Source organism: Schistocerca gregaria, chromosome 4 (assembly GCF_023897955.1).
Source record: "Schistocerca gregaria isolate iqSchGreg1 chromosome 4, iqSchGreg1.2, whole genome shotgun sequence".
In the NCBI taxonomy this organism is placed as follows: Eukaryota; Metazoa; Arthropoda; class Insecta; order Orthoptera; family Acrididae; genus Schistocerca; species Schistocerca gregaria.
In genome coordinates, this window is record NC_064923.1 from 108,611,334 (window position 1) to 108,636,178 (window position 24,845).

Consider the following 24,845-nt stretch of genomic DNA (forward strand, 5'->3'; position numbering starts at 1 on the left):
TTGAGGAGGATAACACACATGAAATGAATTAGCCTGAGCGTGGCCCCGATCTGAATGTAATGGCTGATCGTTGCAATTACTTCCGTTCAGATCTCATCATTCAACACCACTACCCACTGAGGTTCGGATTCTTCAGGAATAATGGGCTGCCATTCCTCCACAGGTATACAGACACCCCACTGAAAGTGTCCCCACTAGGTTTCGAGGCTACACAGACACGAAGAATCGACAGTACCCATATTAATGCCAACTAATAGTTTTCCTGGCACTTGTGATGGCATATTGTATGTAGACATCTGAGTGGGGCGGGGGAGATGGGGGGAATTCTGTGGTTATGGAAACTAAAAGGAGGCGGCAACCAAGAATGAACTTAGAGGATTAGTTGATATCATTAATAACTTTCCAAGTAATAAGCGTCCACAGCACCCTACATACATATACAATTAATTGCACTTTGCATCAGTCGATGTCATTAGTGCAAAAACTATTAATTCTTTGTAGTTGCCATAACAGTTCTCGCTATATTTCGATGCGTAAATCACTTCGTGTCTAACGTTCCCTACGCTTCCTATGTTATGTCTTTGATATTTTGGATCTTTTAAGCAGCACATTACACGTTAGTGCGTAAAAGTTACTAGGTTTTAAGGGCCAACCATTTTGCCGTTGAGCTAGCACAGGTTCCCGTCAGTTCACCAAGTTAAGCGCTGTTCGGACTTGTCTGATACTTGGATGGATGCTACGGGAAAGCGGGGCGCACTCACCCTTGAGAGGCCAATTGAGGATCTACTTGGCCGGCCGTTGTGGCCGAGCGGTTCTAGGCCCTTCAGTCTGGAACCGCACTGTTGCTACGGTCGCATGTTCGAATCGTGCCTCGGGAATGGATGTGTGTGATGTCCTTAGGTTAGTTAGGTTTAATAGTTCTATGTATAGGGGACTGATGACCTCAGATGTTAAGTCCCATAGTGTTTAGAGCCATTTGAATCACTTCTGAGGCTCTACTTGACTAAGAAGTGGTGGCTCCGGTCACGATAACTGACAACGGCCAGGACACAAGTGTGCTGACCACAGGCCTTTCTACATCCGCACCAGTGACGCATACCGACAAAGATGAGAAGGTGGTCGGTCGGTACCGTTGCGTCTTCCGACGCCTGTTCGAACCGAGTCTGTTAACTAGGGTTTACGGTAGTTCAAAAAAAGAGGAGGAAGCAGAAAAGATACGGCACGGCACGTTTTAATAAATTAATATACCAAATAGTTGTTTAATGTAACATATTCGGCAGCTGAACTGAAAAATCTCACACACATCACACGCAGTGCATCTTGGGCGTAGTCAGAGGAGGGGGAGAATGTTTAAAGGTTCAGACCCCCCCCCCCTGAAATGTTGAAACAGTAAAACTCATTAGAACTGATTGCAATATAATGTTTATTTCAAGGTTACAGACTTTTCAAACTGCCGCTATTGCTATCAGGGCGTAGTTCGTGATGGGAATATGGCAGCCATAAGCCCCAAAAGAATGTGATTGGTTTGGGGTCCTGGGAAGTCCAGGTAGCGAAGTCCTTGCGTGAGGGCTTCACTAATCATTACTTAGTTCCTGAGGCAGGGGGCAGTGAGAAGAAATTAAGTCACACCAGAGCAGCTTAGAACAACCGTCGGTATCGTGTTTCCAGGATATTGCCATAATATCTATGACTAATTGTTTTTGAATTTATATTTAAGTGACGTAACGTATTGGTAGAGAACAGCTAGTGTGTATGATATGGTAATCTACGTTTTCTTCTTCTTTTTTTTATCTTTTTTCTTTCTTTGTTTGTTTTAAGTTTACTTTTTCACATTTACATTTGTTTATTTGTACTCTGCAGGACACAACATGGTCTTACGGAGCGTACATTAGTATCAGCATCGTCCGCTGCCTGGCAGTTGCATTCACGGACAGTACGGCGAAAAAGGACTGCCTTTGCGCCTCTGTAGCTGTCCTCATTTCCCTAATTTTATTATAACGATCCTCACGCGATATACACCTAGATGACGAAAGTCATGGGGTAGCGATGTTCGCATATAGAGATGGTGCTCGAATCGTATACACAAGGCATACATGGACAGTACGATTTCGGTGGTGTCATGTGTATTCAGGTGATTCATGTGGTTAGGTTTCTGATATGATTATCGCTGCACGACGGGTATTTACAAACTTTGAAAGAGGAATGGTTGTTAGAGCAATGCGCACGGACATTCCGTTCCGGGAATTGTTATGGAATTCAATATTCCCAGATACAGTGTGTTAGAAGGTGTGCCGAGGCATTATCTGCTTCCACGGACAACGTAGTGGCCGACGACCTTTGACTTAACGATCGAAAGCAGAGGTGTTTGCTTAGAGCTGTCAGTACTTATACAAAAACAACACTACTTGAAATAACCACAGAAATCAATGTGGGACGTACGATGAACGTATCGTTTACGACGGTGCGGTGAAATTTGGCGCCAATGGTCTATGGCAGCAGGCGACTTACGCCTTTGATAACAGCAACCTTCGCCTATAGCGCCTCTCCTGGGCTCGAATCATGCCTCGCGCATGGATGTGTGTGGTGTCAGTTAGGTTTAAGTAGTTCTCAGTTCTAGGGGACTGACGACCTTAGAAGTTAAGTCCCATCGTCCTCAGACCCATTTTAAGCTTTTTTTTTTTTCTCCTGCACTCGTGAGCAAAACTGTTGAACCCTAGATGAGTGTAAAATCGTGGCCTGATCAGATAAACCCCGATTTCAGATGGTAAGAGCTTATGGTAGTGTTGGAGTGTTGGGAAACCAAACGAAGCCATGGACCTAAGCTGTCAACAAGACAAGGTGCAGGCTGGTGGTAGCTCCGTAATACTACGGGCTGTTTTCACATCGAATACTCTGCGTTCTGTGGGTCAACTGAAGCACTCATTGATCGGATCTGCTTATGTGTGGCTACTTGGAGAGCATCTTTCTGCAGCCATTCATGGACTTTATGTTCCGAAAAACGATGGAATTTTTATGGGTAACAGTTCACCGTGTCTCGGTCCCACAATTGTTCTCGACTGGTTTGAAGAACTTTTTGGTTAATTCGAATGAAACATTTGCACATTCAGATCAGTCGAAATGTGTCCCATCGAATATTTGTGGGACATAATCGAGGGGGCGCTTAGTGCACAAAATTCTGCACCGGCAAAACATCCGCAAGTATGGACGGCTACAGAGGTAATACACCTCAATATTTCTAGAATGGACTTCCAACGACTTGTTAACTCCAAGTCCACTTAGCGTTGCTGTACTACGTAGGGCAAAAGGATGTCCGATACGATATTAGCAGACATCGCATGACTTTTGCCACCTTACTGTATATTTTAGTGTATTAGATATATTTCAGTTATTTGTTGTCAGAACGACATTTTCTCATATTCAGTGCTCCTATTATTTCTTAAACTGTTCATTTTGACATTTAAAATGTTTTTACGCAAAATCTAGTGCTCCTTGACAACCAGAGTCAATTCTGGATCCGCCCTGACTGCGGGTAATGGATTTTCTGGGATGAGTTAATCACATCACAGAACTCATTTTTTTCCTTATGTTTCAAATAAGTTTGAGAGAAACTGTAATGAAGCCATTTCTACACTCCTGGAAATGGAAAAAAGAACACATTGACACCGGTGTGTCAGACCCACCATACTTGCTCCGGACACTGCAAGAGGGCTGTACAAGCAATGATCACACGCACGGCACAACGGACACACCAGGAACCGCGGTGTTGGCCGTCGAATGGCGCCAGCTGCTTAGCGTTTGTGTACCGCCGCCGTCAGTGTCAGCCAGTTTGCCGTGGCATACGGAGCTCCATCGCAGTCTTTAACACTGGTAGCATGCCGCGACAGCGTGGACGTGAACCGTATGTGCAGTTGACGGATTTTGAGCGAGGGCGTATAGTGGGCATGCGGGAGGCCGGGTGGACGTACCGCCGAATTGCTCAACACGTGGGGCGTGAGGTCTCCACAGTACATCGATGTTGTCGCCAGTGGTCGGCGGAAGGTGCACGTGCCCGTCGATCTGGGACCGGACCGCAGCGACGCACGGATGCACGCCAAGACCGTAGGATCCTACGCACTGCCGTAGGGGACCGCACCGCCACTTCCCAGCAAATTAGGGACACTGTTGCTCCTGGGGTATCGGCGAGGACCATTCGCAACCGTCTCCATGAAGCTGGGCTACGGTCCCGCACACCGTTAGGCCGTCTTCCGCTCACGCCCCAACATCGTGCAGGCCTCCTCCAGTGGTGTCGCGACAGGCGTGAATGGAGGGACGAATGGAGACGTGTCGTCTTCAGCGATGAGAGTCGCTTCTGCCTTGGTGCCAATGATGGTCGTATGCGTGTTTGGCGCCGTGCAGGTGAGCGCCACAATCAGGACTGCATACGACCGAGGCACACAGGGCCAACACCCGGTATCATGGTGTGGGGAGCGATCTCCTACACTGGCCGTACACCTCTGGTGATCGTCGAGGGGACACTGAATAGTGCACGGTACATCCAAACCGTCATCGAACCCATCGTTCTACCATTCCTAGACCGGCTAGGGAACTTGCTGTTCCAACAGGACAATGCACGTCCTCATGTATCCCGTGCCACCCAACGTGCTCTAGAAGGTGTAAGTCAACTACCCTGGCCAGCAAGATCTCCGGATCTGTCCCCCATTGAGCATGTTTGGGACTGGATGAAGCGTCGTCTCACGCGGTCTGCACGTCCAGCACGAACGCTGGTCCAACTGAGGCGCCAGGTGGAAATGGCATGGCAAGCCGTTCCACAGGAGTACACCCAGCATCTCTACGATCGTCTCCATGGGAGAATAGCAGCCTGCATTGCTGCGAAAGGTGGATATACACTGTACTAGTGCCGACATTGTGCATGCTCTGTTGCCTATGTCTATGTGCCTGTGGTTCTGTCAGTGTGATCATGTGATGTATCTGACCCCAGGAATGTGTCAATAAAGTTTCCCCTTCCTGGGACAGTGAATTCACGGTGTTCTTATTTCAATTTCCAGGAGTGTATTTATCACCTTCAGTTGCGTTGTAAACTGGTTCACTCATTGACAATACTTAGGCTATCAGCAGTTGCAAGCAGTAGAAAACATTCCGAATGCTAGCGACAAGTTGCGATCAGAATTAGGGACCACAGGGATAATGAGCAATCGAGCATATGATAACGGCGGACGTTTATTTCGCTGATGACGAAGACTGAAAGATGAATTATGCTAAGGATATGCCTTCGTTTTTAACGAAGGTACCATATTAATAAAAGAAAGTGTACAGTGACTCGAATTTTCGTCATAATGTTCCTGAATTAGAGTGGCAGACATAATTGCTCATTTCTCATATCCCACACACGCCTCTAAATCTAAATTCTGTGAATCGCCGCTATATGGGTGGTAGAGGGTACTTTTTATTCTATCGTATATCATTGTTTCCATTCCATTCATAAGCGGAACGTGGGAAAAAGGAATGCTTATAGGCATCAATGTGAACTTCATTTTATCTTGGTGATCTTCAAGAGGTCGGTACGTAAGAGGCTGAAGAATACATATTGTTTCTGCCATTAGATCTGGAACTATTTAAGTAGGTTTTCGTGAGATACGTGATTTCTTTCTGCGAGTGTTTCCATTTCAGGCTTTTCAGCACATCTTCCTTCAGCTTCATGTCTCTACACATAGTTACACCCAAGCTTTTGTATGACAAGAATGATTCAAAATGATTCAAATGGCTCTGAGCACTATGGGACTTAACATATGAGGTCATCAGTCCCCTAGAACGTAGAACTACTTAAGCCTAACTAACCTATGGACATCACATACACTCATACCCGAGGCAGGAATTCGAACCTGCGACCGTAGCGGTCGCGCGATTCCAGAATGAAGCGCTAGAACCGCCCGGCCACACCGGCTGGCTGAAGAATGATTCCAGTAGCGAATCATTTACCTTGTAATCAGATAACACTACTGTTTCATCTTTCAGGAGATGCACAGCAAAACAGTTGTGTACTTGGAGACAGTTGTCAGTCCGTCCGAAATGCAGATATTTTATCAAGTTCTAACTGAATACTACTACAATTTCCACGTAAACACTTGCGTCATCTGAGAAAAGTCTAAGACTGCTGCCAATCGTATCCCTAAGTCAATGACGTAGATGAACAGTAAGCGTGCTAATACACTCCCCTGTGGCAAACCTGACATTACTTCTACTTCTGAGGAAGACGCACCATCCAGGACAACGTTCTGCATTCTACTTGAAAGGAAATTCTCGATACAATCGCAAATCTGGCTACATATTCGGTGAGAGCATATTTTCTGACGCAGACGTTTATGTGGCAGCGAATAAGATGCCTTTCGGAAGTAAAGGAACACTGATCTACCAGGTTGACTCTGTCCATGGTGATTGGGATACCACGAATGAACAGCCCAAGTGTGACCGATACTTTCGGAATCCGTATTGGCTTCCATGCAGAACTTTATTTTGTTCCAGGTACGTCACTGTATTTGAATTCAAAATTTATTGTAGTACTCTGTTGCAGACCAACGTAAGCGATAGAGGGAGGTAATTCTGTGGTCCCATTGAACATTCTTTTTTATGTTAAAAAAACGACATAGTTCCTGAGACCTTTTGAAGTCTCAGACAATCGGTCTACATGTATACATTATTATTTTTTGTTGATGGGTGTTCTTGTGATTTTCCCCAACAACTAAGAACAGTTACTTTCTCAAGGGCCTGGTGGTAAATTGCTTTTAGGAGACGGGATAGTTCGATAGCAAATTCCGTCTGGTCCTGGATTTTATTTTCCTTTATAGTTTTCAGCTGTTTTTGAACACGGCTGACACTGATTGCAATGTCACTCATCTTTGTATCAGTACAGCTACGGAATGGCGGCAATATTTCTTGATCTTCCTTTCTAAAGGCTCCTTTGAAGATGGAATTAAGCATTTCAGCTTTAGTTTTGTTGTTTGCTACTTCGGTTAATGTATCGTCAACGAGTGTCTGTACACTTATTTTTTTGGCCACTGACAACCTTAACGAACGACCAAAATTCTTGGGAGTTTTCGAGAGCCTTCCCCATGTTTGGGTAATTATTAAAAGCTTCAAGCATTGTCTTTCTGATTCGCCTCTCTTCGGGGTTGTGTTAATGCGCGGAATACACTGTCTCAATGCGTTTTCTAATATCAATTGTGTAGTATGCTAGGCCTCCATCATCTAGTTCCTTAGAATGAAATAGTCAGAGTATATTCCTTCATGGCTAAAACTTCGGTCCTTGCATTGAGTACCAGTTTGCTTTAAAATATGTTATCTTCCGTAAAATTATGGAAAAGTACCGCGACTTTTATTGCTGAAATAATTGATTTTATTAATTTTCACAGCGATTTACATATGAAATCAGAACTCACAGTGAACACTCAATTAAATACTGATTCGGAGAGTAATTCCAGAGGACAATATGTAACGAAATTCTTGTGCAAACTAACTATACGTGGTTCCATGCCAAACTTGATGCTCTTCACATATGGCCACCTTGAAGTTTTCTATTTATGATTGATAATGAATGTTACAATTTATTAGCTAAATAACCCATTATCATTAAAAATTTATACCGTTATATGAGTATACGCGAACACTATGTATAAACTTTCACTTTCTGTGAGCTATTACAAATCCACTTTACCTCTCCCGAAATCAGGTAACGGCTATGCATTTACTGCACAACGTTGTCCCAGAAATAAATGTAAACTACGGATTTCCAGAAGTCTCCCTTGATCATCAGTCATGGGTGGTCCCGACTGCTAGCAGACCCAAAATTTTACGTGATTTCGAAGTGGTCAGCTGCACGTGAGGTCACTTTTTGAAATAGGTCAGGAGCACGTGGTGGTCAATTTTTGAGTCAAGCCAACTGCTCGCAGAGAAAAACACAAGTTGACACTAGAGGTTTTTCCTTCCCATTTTTAGAGATTTAGAGTTCTGTGATTGCTAAGCCTTCAGTAGTGGTAGTATTGGAAGCCCAGATTGGCACTATCACAAGGCAGTCGTAAACTACTTTCAACTGAGAAGCACACAATATTAGAATAGTTGATGGGAAGTATATATTGTTTTTAGCTCTTAAAAAAGATTATTCCTGCAGAACACTATAAGCTACGTTCAACGTTTTTACGTTGGCGGCAATATAGACATTTTGGCCTGATGAAAACATTTTTTAATGCTGGAAATATCGAAGCAACTGCAGGCAACTTCTTTACGATTTAATTTTAAAGGTTTATCGCGTAATTCAGTAACAGCTTTCTGTTTTATACTGCTTGGCGTCATTTGTCTGCTAAGTTATTATTGGCTCCATGGTTATGGCTAACATCAGTATTAAATAGAATGTTGGTAGGCTCAAGTCCTACAATAGCTCTTCCTGCTCTTATGAGTTAGGAATGAAAGATAAAAAAAGGAATAAAAGAAAATTAAAAAAACTGGCTGAAACCAGACGACAACAAAATTGAAGTTTGGAATGACAGAACTTGGACTGACAACAATTTTCTACCCCTCATTTCTTCAGCACAAAGTTGAAAAAGTTTGTGCCCCCCACTCTTACTTTAAACGCGCAAACGGAAAGCGACATTTTTTCTCGTATTTGTGATCATAAAAATGAAATACGAAACAATGAACGTATCGTCTGCTATAACAGAAAGTGGAGCGTCTCTTCATGTTGTATCAGGGTAATACTTGCTTTCTTTACTGTAAGTGCATGCGCAGAATCGAATAAGCAACATTCAGAATATTGGGTCTTGTCCACTCGTCTCGTATAGGGTGCCTAAGGGATGCTGCGTTCTTGGAATGCTATACAACATTCACTCCGTCCTCAGGCCACGAGTGGCCTTCCGGGACCATCCGACCGCCGTGTCATCCTCCGAGGAGGATGCGGATAGGAAGAGCGTGGGGTCCGCACACCACTCTTCCGGTCGTTATGATGAAATTATTCGGTCGAGTAGCTCCTCAATTGGCATCGCGAGGCTGAGTGCACCCCGAAAAATGGCAACAGCGGATGGCGGTTGGATGGTCACCCATCCAAGTGCCGACCACGCCCAACAGCGCTTAACCTCGGTGATCTCACGGCAACCGGTGTATCCACTGCGGCAAGGCCGTAGACCAAGCAAATTGACAATATTTAACTTTTAGTTTTACAAGTAGTAGAGGGGCGCCATACAATACAGTTTAGAGTCGATTGCTTGGCTACATGTATTGTTCCTGGAAGTTGACATACGTCACTAATACTGCTCGGCGAATCCTGTAGACTAATGTCCGCATACGGAGCCGATCTGAACTCTCATGTCCGGCAGAGGCTGGCAGGAGCGGCGCCTGTACTCACTTCTAAAGGATGTCGCTCCTGGCGCGGCGCTCTCCCCCTCAGCGGGCTATTGGCTGACGTTTTCTCACCACCTTTTCAGGTTTTTCGTCCTTTATCTTCGTTCTGGCGCTTGTGGTTCTGCCAGAACACAGAATATTGGATACTGTGGTTGATGTTAAAATACCACGTGATAAATAATGAATCAATCAACATAGGAAAAGCTACTTATAGCTTTGTGCGATAGCATAATTTTCCAAATTATCGGCATCGTTATTGTAGTCAAATACCAGATAAGCAAGCAGTGAATCAAAGTAAAGAGGTAATGTCTGTATCATTGAATCGTTAAATGAACAGGATAAAACGGGATCTCTAGCTAACAATGACACGAGTTATATCATCTGTAAATCCATAGGCATCATAGAAACAAAATTCCGTACATGAAACAAAGCATTTGAGGACGAGAAATGAAGGGAAATGTTAATGTATTTTTTAAAAATGGTTCTAATGGCTCTGAGCACTATGGAACTTAACATCTGAGGTCATCAGTCACCTAGAACTTAGAACTACTTAAACCTAAGTAACCTAAGGACATCACACACATCCATGCCCGAGGGAGGACTCGAACCTGCGACTACAGCGGTCGCGTGGATCCAGACTGAAGCGCCTAGAACCGCTCGGCCACTCCAGCCGGCTGTATTTTTTACATTAAGCCAGTGAAGTCAGAATCAATACAAGGCCTCGAAATTTATGACTTCACAAAGACTATGGTTTAGAAACGAAACGCGGTATTCGTAGCAAGTTAGCAATGGGAATCAATAAAAATTTAACCAGGGACTGCAGATACCTCATGACAGATGAACGAAACAACTTTGGAGGTAGGCAATGTCTACGGATAATTCCAGTGATATGAAGTATCTCACACAATCTGCAATTCAGCGGCCATCGGTATCCAACCAAAGGCGCGTCTTGCCTTGTCCACGGAACACGATACCGAGGAACTCACTTGAAACCAGCTGCCAACGCCCTCTCGTGGTGACCCCACAGTGTGACTGGCTCCTTCAACAGGAAACGAAACATAAGGATTCCAGCAATCCTCATAGAGAAAACTACAAAAAATCTGTCTGTAGCCGAAAGAGGGTACAGGATCATCTCTGCAGTATCTCTGCAATAACTATCTCGTGAAGTAATTACAGAAAACGTAAAACTCGCACTGAAAGTGGCGATTTAACAGGCTGCTTTCACTGTATAGACTAGTGTACGTGTTGTCTGATTGAAGTAGAAGCATGCTCGCAATTACTCTCGGCAGCAATTCTTTCTTTCTGGGCGAATAAGCCAGTTAACTGAGCAGTGTGTACAGCATATCACACTTTGTGTTAATAAGTAAAAAATTAATTCTTGAATATGTCTGGGACAAAGTTTGTAAGAACGAACAATAGCTATGGCCAAGACGAAGCACTGAACATGCTCACTAAGCCATTTATCCCGTACCACTCATTGTTCCATTTGTTAATTCGATATTCATGATTTGCCACGCTACTTGTCACCAGGAATTTCATGGGTGTTGGCATTTTTGTTTGAGGCCACATTTAAATTTACTTACGGCATGGCGTGTGTGTGAGAAGAAAAGAGGCACTTTTTCTGTTAATTGTGTTGTGCTGAATAAGAAGGTAACCCAATGGATACGCATTTAGTATAAAATGAAGAAAACATAGAAGCAACAGATTATTAGCATTTTGCGAGTTTGGCACTAAACAAACGGTTTACACGAAGTTTGTAGTACAGTTACATTATATTTTAATGTGGAACAGACATGTGGAACTAGTAGTCCAGGGATGAATTGAAGTTCTTACATCTTAAGACATCTTTAGAGACTACGGTACGGCTGAAACAGTGTGCAGATTGTTTTAGTTTGATGTACTGTACTGGTAAAATAAATATTTTGCTAAACAGTTGATGGAACTTTAAAAAATACCACAGGAAGTATGACGATCTGGATTACAAATAGCGGATGACCCAGGAAAATTGTCTAAGAATTAACATTTTGACACGTCAAGAGCTTTGTGAACATTGGCGTGTGAGTTACACAAAGTAACTCGGGAATTCTGAGCATTAGGAGGCCTAATTAACTGCTATGAAAATAGTTGTAGGAACTATTTTAACACAGAGAAAGGAACTACAGGTATGTCTAAAAAGTATCCTATATAGAAATAAAAAAGTCTGTTTGGTTGACAGAAATAAAGAATACGGATAATATCGAGAGAATTTTCAGAGGACTAAGTTCGTAGTGTAATTAAATGATGCAATTAGAAATATGTCAGTGCTCAGAGACTTAACTTCGTATTGTAGTATCTATCTATCTGCCGACAGTTCTTTCCCACAAATGTGTTTTAGCGTTGACAGATACATTTTCCCCTCACTCTGTCACACTACAAGAAAGAAAATCGAAACGTGTATATGCTTAGTGTTCCAATCTTCGAAGAGTGTTCCACAGAAAGCTCCGAAGTTGGCCACGAGTTGCGTCCCAGACTGGCGACGGCTTTCAACGCACATACGAGGGTTCAATGAAAAGTAATGCCTCCACCTTCGTTAATTGGGTTTAGATGGGAATATTTTAATAAATGATACGCAGAAATAATGCTTAGAACGGGATCTTCAATTACCAGTATTCACTTTTCCACAAAATCACCAGCCATGTGGACACATTTCTGCCAACGATGAACAAGTTTTCCGAAGCCGTCACGGAAGAAGTCGACACTCTCTTTCCGCAACCACAGTCTCACAGTTCTCTCATCGTCTGCATCAGAAGCATAATGATGTCCCATGATTGAATAGAGAATGACGTCACCTTCTTTCTCGTAACGTGGGAGGAGTTCCTGGCAAATTTGAAGTGTGTGCGCTTTCATTTCAGGAGTCAGCATCCGGGGTACCCATCGTGCACAGATCTTCCGGTAGCAAAGCAAAGAAATAATGTGACCCACATGTTCTTGTGAAATGCCGATTGTGTTTGCAGTTTCTCTCTGAGTGATACGACGATCGTCCTGAATCAATCTGTCGTCATTTTTCTTGTGGAACTCGGTCGTTGCTGTCACAGGGCGTCCAACTCTTGTTTAAGACACATGACAGATGTTCCCGCCTCTATACCTTTAATCTTACGAGCCCAACGACACACTGTACTCACATCAACACAGTCACCATAAACTGCTTTCATTCTCTGGCATAACACCTTCTCCTGTCAAGAATTCAATGACTGCCCGTTGCTTAAATCGCATTGACCGATCGTCTGCGCAGAGTTCCATACTTTACACAGTAACAACACAACGGTTCAACTAGATCTGTAGAGAAGAGGCTACGGAACAAGTCAGTACCTGCTGCATAGGTACCTGCTGCATACCAATGCTGTCAACTGTTGAAGAGCTACATTGGTGGAGAGATTACTTTTCAGTCAACCCTCGTACGTATGAAAACAAACACATTAAGGAACATTTAGTGCGGGCAATTAATAATGGACAATTATAAATACTGTTGTTTAATGTTTGAAGTTTTGAAGTGGAAAGCATCAACACGAAAGGCAGTGTAGTGGTTTGATTTTACTGGGTTGCTTCTGAGAGCCAGTTGTATTTTTGCTCTTCTATTCTGTCATGAGCTTTTATCGTTGCTAGCAGCCAACTTGCAAAAGATAAACTTACACATAGACGCTTGGCCTAAATGAAAGAGAAACTGAAACTTCCTGGTAGATTAAAACTGTGTCTTACCGACACTCGATCTCGGGACCTTTGCCTTTCGCGAGCAAGTGCTCTGCCAAATGTACTACCCGAGCACGACTCACGCCCCGTCCTCAGGGCTTTACTTCTGCCAGTATCTCGTCTCCTACCTTCCAAACTTTACAGAAGCCCTCCTGCGAACCTTTCAAAACTAGCACTCCTGGAAAAATATCCTTTCTTTTAGGAGTGTTAGTTCTGCTAGGTTTTGCAGGAGAGCCTTTCAAAACTAGCACTCCTGGAGGAATATCCTTTCTTTCAGTAGTCCTAGTTCTGCTAGGTTTGCAGGAGAGCTTCTGTAAAGTTTGGAAGGTAGGAGACGAGATACTGACAGAAGTAAAGCTGTGAGGACAGGGTATGAATCGTGCTTGGGTAGCTGAAATGGTAGAGCACTTACCCGCGAAAGGCAAAGGTCCCGAGATCGAGTCTTGGTCTGGCAGACAGTTTCAATCTGCCAGGAAGTTTCATATCAGATCACACTTAGATGCAGAGTGAAAATCTCATTCTGGAAAGATATATTCTAAATTAATAACTGCCCATGCCCCTGAGTGCTGTAATGTTAACACATTACAAAAATTTGTTCAGTGAAAGACTGAGCAATGTTGTTACTGAAGAAGGTAGGAGAGTACTACGCCATCTGCTGCTCTGTTAGCTATCCAGCCGTAAGTCAGAGGGAAGCCGTTTGGTCCATAGTGGTAGGTAGCCTTGTACATATTTAAAGATCGCCGATCATAGCAGCCACTTTCTTGGTGTATAACGCGACGATAGTTTCAGCATATCATGAAACACAGCTGGCAAATGTTACCTTACGCTCGCAGGATTCAAAGTAGGTGTGAAAACTGGGCTCTATATCCAACATATGTAAATTAATCACCTGCCCAAATAATGAAGTAGGAATTAAATGATAACTAAATGAAACAAGAATCACAGTTAATTCGGTTTATCCCGTTAAAGAAAACATTTGACAAGCAGTGATAACATTCTAGTTAAATCTTGGCACATCTGGTAAAAGGGTCTAGGGTAAGATTCTAATAATCGCGTAAATTTGAAAACTGCCATCACTAAGTGGTTCTGTGATTGTCATCCTGTTGTTGATCAATACAGATGCTTTTAAAGAAGGGAATGCGGTGATCCTGTATTTGGAGTTTAAAGAAAGATGGTCATTTAATATGTATACAATTCTGCAGATTCACGTTGGAAATTATGAAACCGCATAAAGTAGTTTTAATGTCCCTGCACGTCATCTCACATTTGCGGCTCGACCTCACCATAGCAAATTACGGCTGGAGGCTGAAGTCACTGGTGGCACACCAACGATCCTCACCAATGGCTAACTATATGCACATAGTATAAAATCTAAGTCCCTCGATACATATGCTCTCGCCAGAGGATACTGGTGGTCAAGGCTCTTGGATTTGAAGCAATGAGAAATGGCTCTGAGTACCATGGGACTTAACTTCTGAGATCATCAGTCCCCTAGAACTTAGAACTACTTAAACCTAACTAATCTAAGGATATCACACACATCCATGCCTGAACAGGATTCGAACCTACGACGGTAGCGGTTGCACAGTTCCAGACTGTAGCTCCTAGAATCGCTCGGCCATCCCGGCCAGCGAAGCGATGACAGCTCTAAATGATTAAGAAGTAATTTTGTACCAATTGTATAGCGTTTGTTAAAAGGAAAACTTCTATTTAATCATGTTCGCTTTATGCTCTTTTTGTATTGGCTGAGTTACGGATCTTCTGAGAGAAAACCAATAAAAATGTTCCTTAGAAAAACCTGCTCCCCTTCCCTCGGCCGTTCTTTAGGTAGTTAACCGGCAAAGAGTGCCCTACCATTTAAAACTGGCAAAAGACATCTTACACTCCTTCCATCTCTATTTGTGACCAGTGAGCTGGAACCTCATCGGCAGAGTCGAGCTTCTCTGTGTACTCTCTATTTCATTCATATGAGCCAAACCCGGCACTTCTTATGTTGCACAAGCATTTGGTTTTTCTGAAGTCAATTTCCAGAGGCGTCTCACGCCTTCAAAGCATCCCAAGGCTGTGAGTTCCTACTCCATTTTAAAGGTAACCTCTATGGTATCTGGCGCTTTGCAGAGAAAACACAACTTTTATATGCTCTGCGCACAATGATGTCTTCTTGGATTTCGCTAAAAATAGCATTCCTTCTCACATCACTTCTGGGTTGTAAAAGTGGTGACAGCGAGCGACCCTACACCACAGGAGGACTTGCCTTCAGACACCCGGAGGCAGCAGTACAGAAAACTATTCAGAGGGCTGAGAGCCATTGGCCTCTGTGAGCGCTGGTGCTCTCTTCCCAACACTGCTTCTAGGCTCCATGCCACTGTTGCAGTATCCCCAAAAAAATGGCTCCAAGCACTAATGGGACAACATCTGAGGCTGTCAGTCCCCTAGACTTAGAACTACTTAAATCTAACTAACCTAAGGACATCACAGGATTCGAACCTGTGACCGTAACAGTAGTGCGGTTCCGGACTGAAGCGCCTAGGACCCTTCGGCCACAGCGGCCGGCAGAATTATCCCAATCTGCTTTCAAAGTTCTCTTATTCGAGAAAGTAGTCAACTACCAACAATCGCTAGTACTATCACATTTCTTGGAACTGGTTAATTATTCCGACCGAATGGGCACTTGGATTACGATTTTATATACGTTGAGGGAAGGCTTTCTATGAAACGGTCGCGTAACACATAGAACATTACTGCAGATTCTTTTATTTGTAGAGTTTTGTTATTTTTTTCAGTGTTCAATCTTCTGTGCCTTGTGAAACACCATTTGCCCTCCATTTGTTCCTATTACTAGGAACTTAAAAGCATTAATGCCAGTGATGAAAGCTGTCACTGCTTTTCAAATTACTTATCACTATTTCGGCGAATCTTTCGACCCCTACAATTCGTTGGAATTCATCTGTCTATCCCGAAAAGGAAAACGTAACCTAGACGGTTTTCTTCGACTGACACCCTTGCACTATTTCGTAATTTAACCTGTGAGTTCGTAAGAGACTATGACGCCCATTTAATATGATGTGAAAAATCAACCCTTCTTTTAGAATCCGACCCATACGTTATGTTTCTTTTATTCGTAGTGGCTAATTCTTAAAGCGCAATGGAATAATTAAAAGGAAGTTTAGCAAAAGCTCAGCACGAAAAAACCGAAACCTTAATCCTTGCAACAAAAAACATATGTCATGCAGCCACTCAATATATATATATATATATATATATAGTAAATATCTGAGTTGGTATTTTATGTTTATTTCTCTGTTCCGCAAGCATTTGCCTTCAAGAACCACAGCAACGTGAACTTAACTGCGCAGCTCGAAACCTTAATCCTTGCAACAAAAAACATATGTCATGCAGCCACTCAATATATATATATATATATATATATAGTAAATATCTGAGTTGGTATTTTATGTTTATTTCTCTGTTCCGCAAGCATTTGCCTTCAAGAACCACAGCAACGTGAACTTAACTGCGCAGCTCAAAATTTCATTTTTTTAAAAAAAAGGAAAAAAAAGGAAAGCCTCGCTGATGAATTCAGTTTATTATCTTTCGGCTTTACATGCAGGTAAAGTGAAGATAGTGTGTTCGAGAGCATAGATATGGAACACGTGGAAGGTTAACTGTAATAAACATCAGAGGAGACTAGAAACAGTTCGTAACAATCTGAGATTACATGAACACTTTATATATTGTTCAGAAGTAGAATATAAAATGTTATGTTACATATACAAATGCCATTCGACGTGCCACTTGTCTGTACATGACCATCCATGTATGAAAGAAAGAGAAAAATCATTTTATACTACTGTTAAACCTGAAGTATTATTTTTTTTAAAGAAAATTCTTTATTCAGGTCAATAATATCATGCATGGTAACCCACCAACTCTTACATTAGTGAGTCTTGAGATATGCAGTACATTCAATAATATTTAGCAGCATTTTGTAATTCTAATTTTAACCTTCTTACATGCTACAGGATATGATATGTTATTCAGTGGGTAAGAACTAGTCTCTATACTCTAATCTAACTATTCTAGAAGCTACCTCCCTCAGCGTTACAGGCGTGCCAGTGAATGTATAAACCTAGTTTTTGGCCGTGCCCACCGAGCTGATCTCACTGGGCGTGCCCCTGTCACCGGGCTGGCCTTCACAGAAAATCGCTGCAGGCACTGTTTAGAGTATCGTAATCTGATTTCTACTTAAAAATTGCCTATGTACCAAGTCATTATCGGTGTGCAGATGTCAAGTCCGAGATATTTGCGCACCTTCCCCCTGTTCCAGGAATGGCGGTTTCCTACCGTTACGGCGATTGGCTGAAATATTATTTCACGATTGGAAGAACACCGAGATAAACAACTTGAAAACTGGGAAGAAAAACGAAAACAACGTGAAATACGACAGAAAATTATCTCGCGGAAGTACTTTTCCACAATCCTGAAAGGTGCGTAATCCAGAATGGGGTCCTTTCAATGTGCCAGTTCCATTATCACAAGACGTCTGTACTAAAGAGATCGGCACGTCCTCACTATAGTAAGTGAAGCTACAGTGTGCCCCGAAGAGAGTGACCAACAGTCTGCCGACCTCGGGGCCACTCAAGCCAGTGTTGAGACGACTTCCTAAGATATGCCTTATAGTTTCAGATAATTCATATACTGTCGCGGCAGACTGGAAGATGGCTAAAGGTTTTTTGAAACAAACAGGTGCCTACCGACGCGCGCATGTACAGGGTGAAATTACTGAACTATACAGGGTGTTACAAAAAGGTACGGCCAAACTTTCAGGAAACTTTCGTCACACATAAAGAAAGAAAATACGTTATGTGGACATGTGTCCGAAAGCGCTTACTTCCCATGTTAGAGCTCATTTTATTACTTCTCTTCAAATCACATTAATCGTGGAATGGAAACACACAGGAACAGAACGTACCACCGTGACTTCACTTTGTTACAGGAAATGTTCATAATGTCCTCCGTTAGTGAGGATACATGCATCCACCCTCCGTCGCATGGAATTCCTGATGCGCTGATGCAGCCCTGGAGAATGGCGTATTGTATCACAGCCGTCCACAATAAGAGCACGAAGAGTCTCTACATTTGGCACCGGGGTTGTGTAGACAAGAGCTTTCAAATGCCCCCACAAATGAAAGTCAAGAGGGTTGAGGTCAGGAGAGCGTGGAGGCCATGGAATTGGTCCGCCTCTACCAATCCATCGGTCACCGAATCTGTTGTTGAGAAGCGTACGAACACTTCGACTGAAATGTGCAGGAGCTCCATCGTGCATGAACCACATGTTCTGTCGTACTTGTAAAGGCACATGTTCTAGCAGCACAGGTAGAGTATCCCGTTTGAAATCATGATAACGTGCTCCACTGAGCGTAGGTGGAAGAACATGGGGCCCAATCAAGACATCACCAACAATGCCTGCCCAAACGTTCACAGAAAATCTGTGTTGATGACGTGATTGCACAATTGCGTGCGGATTCTCGTCAGCCCACACATGTTGACTGTGAAAATTTACAATTTGATCACGTTGGAATGAAGCTACATCCGTAAAGAGAATATCTGCACTCAACTGAGGATTGACACATTGTTCGATGAACCATTCGCAGAAGTGTACTTGTGGAGGTCAATCAGCTGCTGATAGTGCCTGCACACTCTGTACATGGTACGGAAACAACTGGTTCCCCCTTAGCACTCTCCATACTGTGACGTGGTCAACGTTACCTTGTACAGCAGCAACTTCTCTGACGCTGTCATTAGGATTATCGTCAACTGCACGAAGAATTACCTCGTCCATTGCAGGTGTCCTCGTCGTTGTAGGTCTTCCCTAGTCGCGAGTCATAGGCTGGAATGTTCCGTGCTCCGTAAGGCACCGATCAATTACGTCTTCCTGTCGGGACACCTTCGTTCTGGAAATCTGTCTCGATACAAACGTACCGCGTCACGCCTATTTCCCCCGTGCTAATCCATACATCAAATGGGCATCTGCCAACTTCGCATCTGTAAACATTGCACTGACTGCAAAATCACGTTCGTGATGAACACTAACCTGTTGATGGTACGTACTGATGTGCTTGATGCTAGAGCAATGAGTCGCATGTCAACACAAGCACCGAAGTCAACATTACCTTCCTTCAATTGGGCCAACTGGCGGAGAATCGAGGAAGTAAAGTACGTACTTACGAAACTAAAATTAAGCGTTTCCGGACACATGTCCACATAACATCTTTTCTTTATTTGTGTGTGAGGAATGTTTCCTGAAAGTTTGGCCGTACCTTTTTGTAACACCCTGTATAACTATATGAAAAAAACGTAAATTAGTTACATAACACGGCGTGAACACACTTTATTCACCACGCAAACGTCACTACAGACATTCTCGCATAGGTTATGACATGTCCTATACGCCTGCCATCATTGGCGATGATGTGGCGCAGGCAAACAGCGTGTGTTCAGATGCGGAGAATATGGCGGCGTATCGAAGTCCGCATGGCAGTGGCCTCTGGGTACTCTAGAGACAAAATACGCCCCCTAGAGTACTCCTCCAGGACATGAAACACTCTCCTGCTTCGATAGCGTGCAGCTCCGTCTTGCATGAATCAAGTATTGTCGCAATCAGGGCCACTTTTGATAATGAGGATGAAGCCATCTTCCAAATCGTTTATATAGCGTTCTGTAGTCGCCATGCTATCAGGAAATATCGCACCGATTATTCCGTGACACACACAGTCATCCGTTGGAGGTGAAGAGGCTTTGCGATCGTGAAATGCATTTCCTCAGTCACATAATGCTCCAATTTTGAAACTTCCTGGCAGATTAAACTGTGTGCCCGACCGATATTCGAATTCGGTAACTTTGGCTTCCTCGGGCAAGTACTCTACCATCTGAGCTACCCAAGCACGACTTACGCCACGTCCTCACAGATTTACTTCCGCCAGTACCTCGTCTACTACCTTGCAGAACTAGCACTCCTGGAAGAAAGGATACTGCGTAGACATGTCTTAGCCACAGCCTGGGGGATGTTTCTATGTGACAATTTTAATTATCAACGAACCCATCCAGATGAAAGTGGGCTTCATCGTTAAACCATACGTGCAAGCGCATACTAATTCGCATCGTGCCCCATGGCCAACTGCGCAGTTTGGCAGCTTTAACGTCCTAACGCAAACCGTTCTACAGTTATGACGATTTTATTTCATACCGTTCAATAACAGTCACTCTGTATACACGCAATGGAATGTGTCTGTGACAGGAAGACTTTCACGGTTCCCAAGGGTCATAAGAAGTCCTATTCGGAAACCGTGGTCTGCGTAGAAAGCTGGGTTTCAAAGACTTCCCAGGACGACGCGGTCTCTTGATATGTTCTTAGTACAGACATCTCTATAAGTTGGTAAAGGCAGTAAACTGGGGACAGAATGGTATTTAGGAAAGACCATCGGTGAACCATCATTTTATGGCTGTCTTGCAGACTTTCATTTCCCTTTCCTATGGTTAGTTTTGCGTTGTCCTTAATTCTCTCTCTGAATAAATGTCGTAGCACCGTCATAACTGTCAGTAAAAAGTATCTTTTTATTTCTTGATGGTGAATAATGTCGGGCACCAATGTCCATTTTCAAACCACACGTATCGTAAGTGTGATAGTACAGGTGATAACCAATGTCTGTCCTATGTGCTCTATTTACTGTTATTGAGTCGGCCATAGACCCATTTTGATCATCACTGCAGGGGCAGTTTTTGTACGTAAGCTATCGCCTGTATTATCATACTTATCATACGAATGGTTTGGAGATGGGCATAGTTGCCCGAAAAAAGCACCATCAAGACATAAACATGATATTTCTTCACGCAGCTTACAACGGAGCTAGGAGCATTTATTACAATTATTAAACAAGTCGCGGACATATTTTACACCTACAGCTCGCTGTAAATTCTCAAATTCTGATTCTATCGTTTACGCAGTTCTGTATCCTCTGTAGTGTGTTTAATTTTTACCCTATAGATTGGAGACAGTCCCTACTGTTTCCCTATTGTTGTTTGATCCCTATAGGGGGTATGGTCGGGGGGTGGGCTGTCAGCGGACACAACTTGTCCCTTTTCAGCCACATGAGATACAGATTTAAAAGAAATGTATATAAAAGCTGGACATGGCGGCTGATAAAAAAAATAAAAATTAAAAAAAAAACATGTTGTACAATAAAAAGACATCGCCAGCTGCATAAAAAACTTAGTTTCAATGATTACTTAAAATATAAACGCAGGTGAATGATACATGAGTGTCACACACGACGATGTAAAACCAGATAGTTTGCAGAAGGTAAAAGGGAAAGGTGTATGTGTGACATTAAAAGAAATAAATAAATGACAAGCGATGAGTGTATGTAGACTGCCAGGCAGAAGTGTATCAAGAGAACGTACCATTTAAAGGTAGCGCGTAGGAGGGGGTTTGCATGGGTGGATGTTTTGTGTAGGTTTGGGACACGAGTGGCAAGGGATACGCTTCCGAACCAAGCCTCACAAAGTGTGTGAGAGATTTGGAGAGGAAGAGAGCCCTACAAAGGGCTGAGTCGTAGGGACCTCTTAGAACTGATAGAGCTGATTTGATGGTCGGGTAAAGATTCGTTGGGAGAGGATGTGGAGGGTTTGGAGGCGTAGCATGGGGGGCAATGAGGGGGCAAAGGTGTGGTGTACTAGGGTCAGTGAGTAGGGCCGGAAATTAGGGTAGTGTGGAGCGTACGGGTGACGTAGGATATTCGGAAGTGTTCAAGATCGAAGAATAGACTGGAACTTTATAAGTCGGTAGAGTATGCAGGTGGGAAAGGTTAAGCGTATCCGAAACGCTAGGCGGAGAGCACGGCATTCGAGGGGCAGTAGGGCATGATAGAAGTGGGGAAGAGAGCAAGTCCACGCCACAGTGGCATGGCAGTTCCTATTAATAGAGCGATTCGAATGCTTGAAGCTCATTGGAGTGGACATCACTTACTAATCAGATGTGTCCGTATCAGACACGCTTTCTGCCACCACGTGTATAGAATGTACAGTATCCCTTTCTAAAACCCGAGCGTTTGTAATTCAGGAGTATACAATTGAGAGCGGGGTGCCACCTCCCCAGCAAAGAACTAATTCCCCAGCTGACAGGTCGGTAAGGAGAAGAGAGACGAGCTTAACGTTGGTGGAGCGAACAGCAGGTGGCGCTTCTCGGAAGTGGCTTGTATACGGGCGGCTGCGGCCGCGGTTATTTCTGTGGCGCGCGCTCGGCGGCAGGCGCCATCCGGAGATCTTCCGGAGCCCTCCTCCTCCTCCCCCACGTGCTGAGGGATGTGCCGGGTGCGCGCGGCTGGCGCTCTTCCACACACTAGGCTGCCGGGCCAGCCGCAAGAGGAAGGCCTGCCCGTGCCTCAAAGGAGCCGTGAATCATTCAACAGTACTGGTCGTAACGCACATACGGCGTGCATGGGATGAATTTATTGTGTCAGACAAATGGTTAAAATGGCTCTGAGCACTACACTACTTAACTTCTGAAGTCATCAGTCACCTAGAACTTAGAACTAATTAAACCTAACTAACCTAAGGACATCACACACATCCATGCCCGTAGCAGGATTGAAACCTGCGACCGTAGCGGTCGCTCGGTTCCAGACTGTAGGGCCTAGAACCGCACGGCCACTCCGGCCGGCCGTGTCAGACAGCCATCTCATTCTTGTTATTGTTTTTGTCATTGTTTTGGTCTTCAGTCAGAAGTCCGGTTTGATGCAGCTCACCATTATACTATATCCTGTATAACCCTGTTTGTCTCTGAATAACTATTGCAACCTACAGGCTTCTGAATCTGCTTGCTGTATTCATCTCTTGGTCTCCCTCTAAGATGGTTACCCCCACCCCTCCTCCCAACACACACACACACACACACACACACACACACACACACAGACGCACACAGACGCACACACTTCCCTCCAATACTAAACTGGCGTCCTTTGCTGTTTCAGATCGTGCCCTGTCAACGAATCCTGTTTTCAGTCTGGTTATACCACAAATCTTTTTTTCCCCCAGTTCTATTCAGTACTGCTCATTAGTTACGTGATCTACCTACTTAACCTCTATCATTTTTCTGTAGCATCTTATTTTACAAGTTTCTATTCTCTTCTTGTCTAAACTCTTTATCGTTCATGTTTCACTTTCATAAATGCCTATACTCTATAGGAATACTTTCAGAAAAAACTTCCTACCACTTCAGTCTATTTCCGACATTAATAAATTTGTGTTCTTAAGAATTAATTTTTTTTGCCGTTGCCATTCTATATTTTACATTCTCTCTACTTCGGCCATCATCAGTTATTTTGCTGCCCAAATAGCAAAACTCATCTACGATTTTACGTGTCTCGTTTCCTAATTAATTCCCTCTACGTTACCTGACTTAATTCGACTTCATTATATTATCTTGGTTTTGATTTCTTTGAGGTTCATCTTATATCCTCCTTTCAATACCATGTCCAAACTGTTCAACTGCTCTTTCAAGTCCTTTGCTCTCTCTGACGGAATTACAATGTCATGGGAAAACCGCAACGTTTTTATTTTTTCCCCTGGACTTTAATTCCTACCCCATATTTTTCTTTGGTTTCCTTTAGTGCTTGCTCAATGTACAGATTGAATCACATTGCAGGTAGGCTACAACCCAGTCTCACTCCTTTCTCAACCACTCCTTCTTTCTCATGCCAGTCGACTCATAACTGCCGTCTGGTTATTGTACAAGTTGTAAATACACTCCTGGAAATTGAAATAAGAACACCGTGAATTCATTGTCCCAGGAAGGGGAAACTTTATTGACACATTCCTGGGGTCAGATACATCACATGATCACACTGGCAGAACCACAGGCACATAGACACAGGCAACAGAGCATGCACAATGTCGGCACTAGTACAGTGTATATCCACCTTTCGCAGCAATGCAGGCTGCTATTCTCCCATGGAGACGATCGTAGAGATGCTGGATGTAGTCCTGTGGAACGGCGTGCCATACCATTTCCACCTGGCGCCTCAGTTGGACCAGCGTTCGTGCTGGACGTGCACACCGCGTGAGACGACGCTTCATCCAGTCCCAGACATGCTCAATGGGGACAGATACGGAGATCTTGCTGGCCAGGGTAGTTGACTTACACCTTCTAGAGCACGTTGGGTGGCACGGGATACATGCGGACGTGCATTGCCCTGTTGGAACAGCAAGTTCCCTTGCCGGTCTAGGAATGGTAGAACGATGGGTTCGATGACGGTTTGGATGTACCGTGCACTATTCAGTGTCCCCTCGACGATCACCAGAGGTGTACGGCCAGTGTAGGAGATCGCTCCCCACACCATGATGCCGGGTGTTGGCCCTGTGTGCCTCGGTCGTATGCAGTCCTGATTGTGGCGCTCACCTGCACGGCGCCAAACACGCATACGACCATCATTGGCACCAAGGCAGAAGCGACTCTCATTGCTGAAGACGACACGTCTCCATTCGTCCCTCCATTCACGCCTGTCGCGACGCCACTGGAGGCGGGCTGCACGATGTTGGGGCGTGAGCGGAAGACGGCCTAACGGTGTGCGGGACCGTAGCCCAGCTTCATGGAGACGGTTGCGAATGGTCCTCGCCGATACCCCAGGAGCAACAGTGTTCCTAATTTGCTGGGAAGTGGCGGTGCGGTCCCCTAC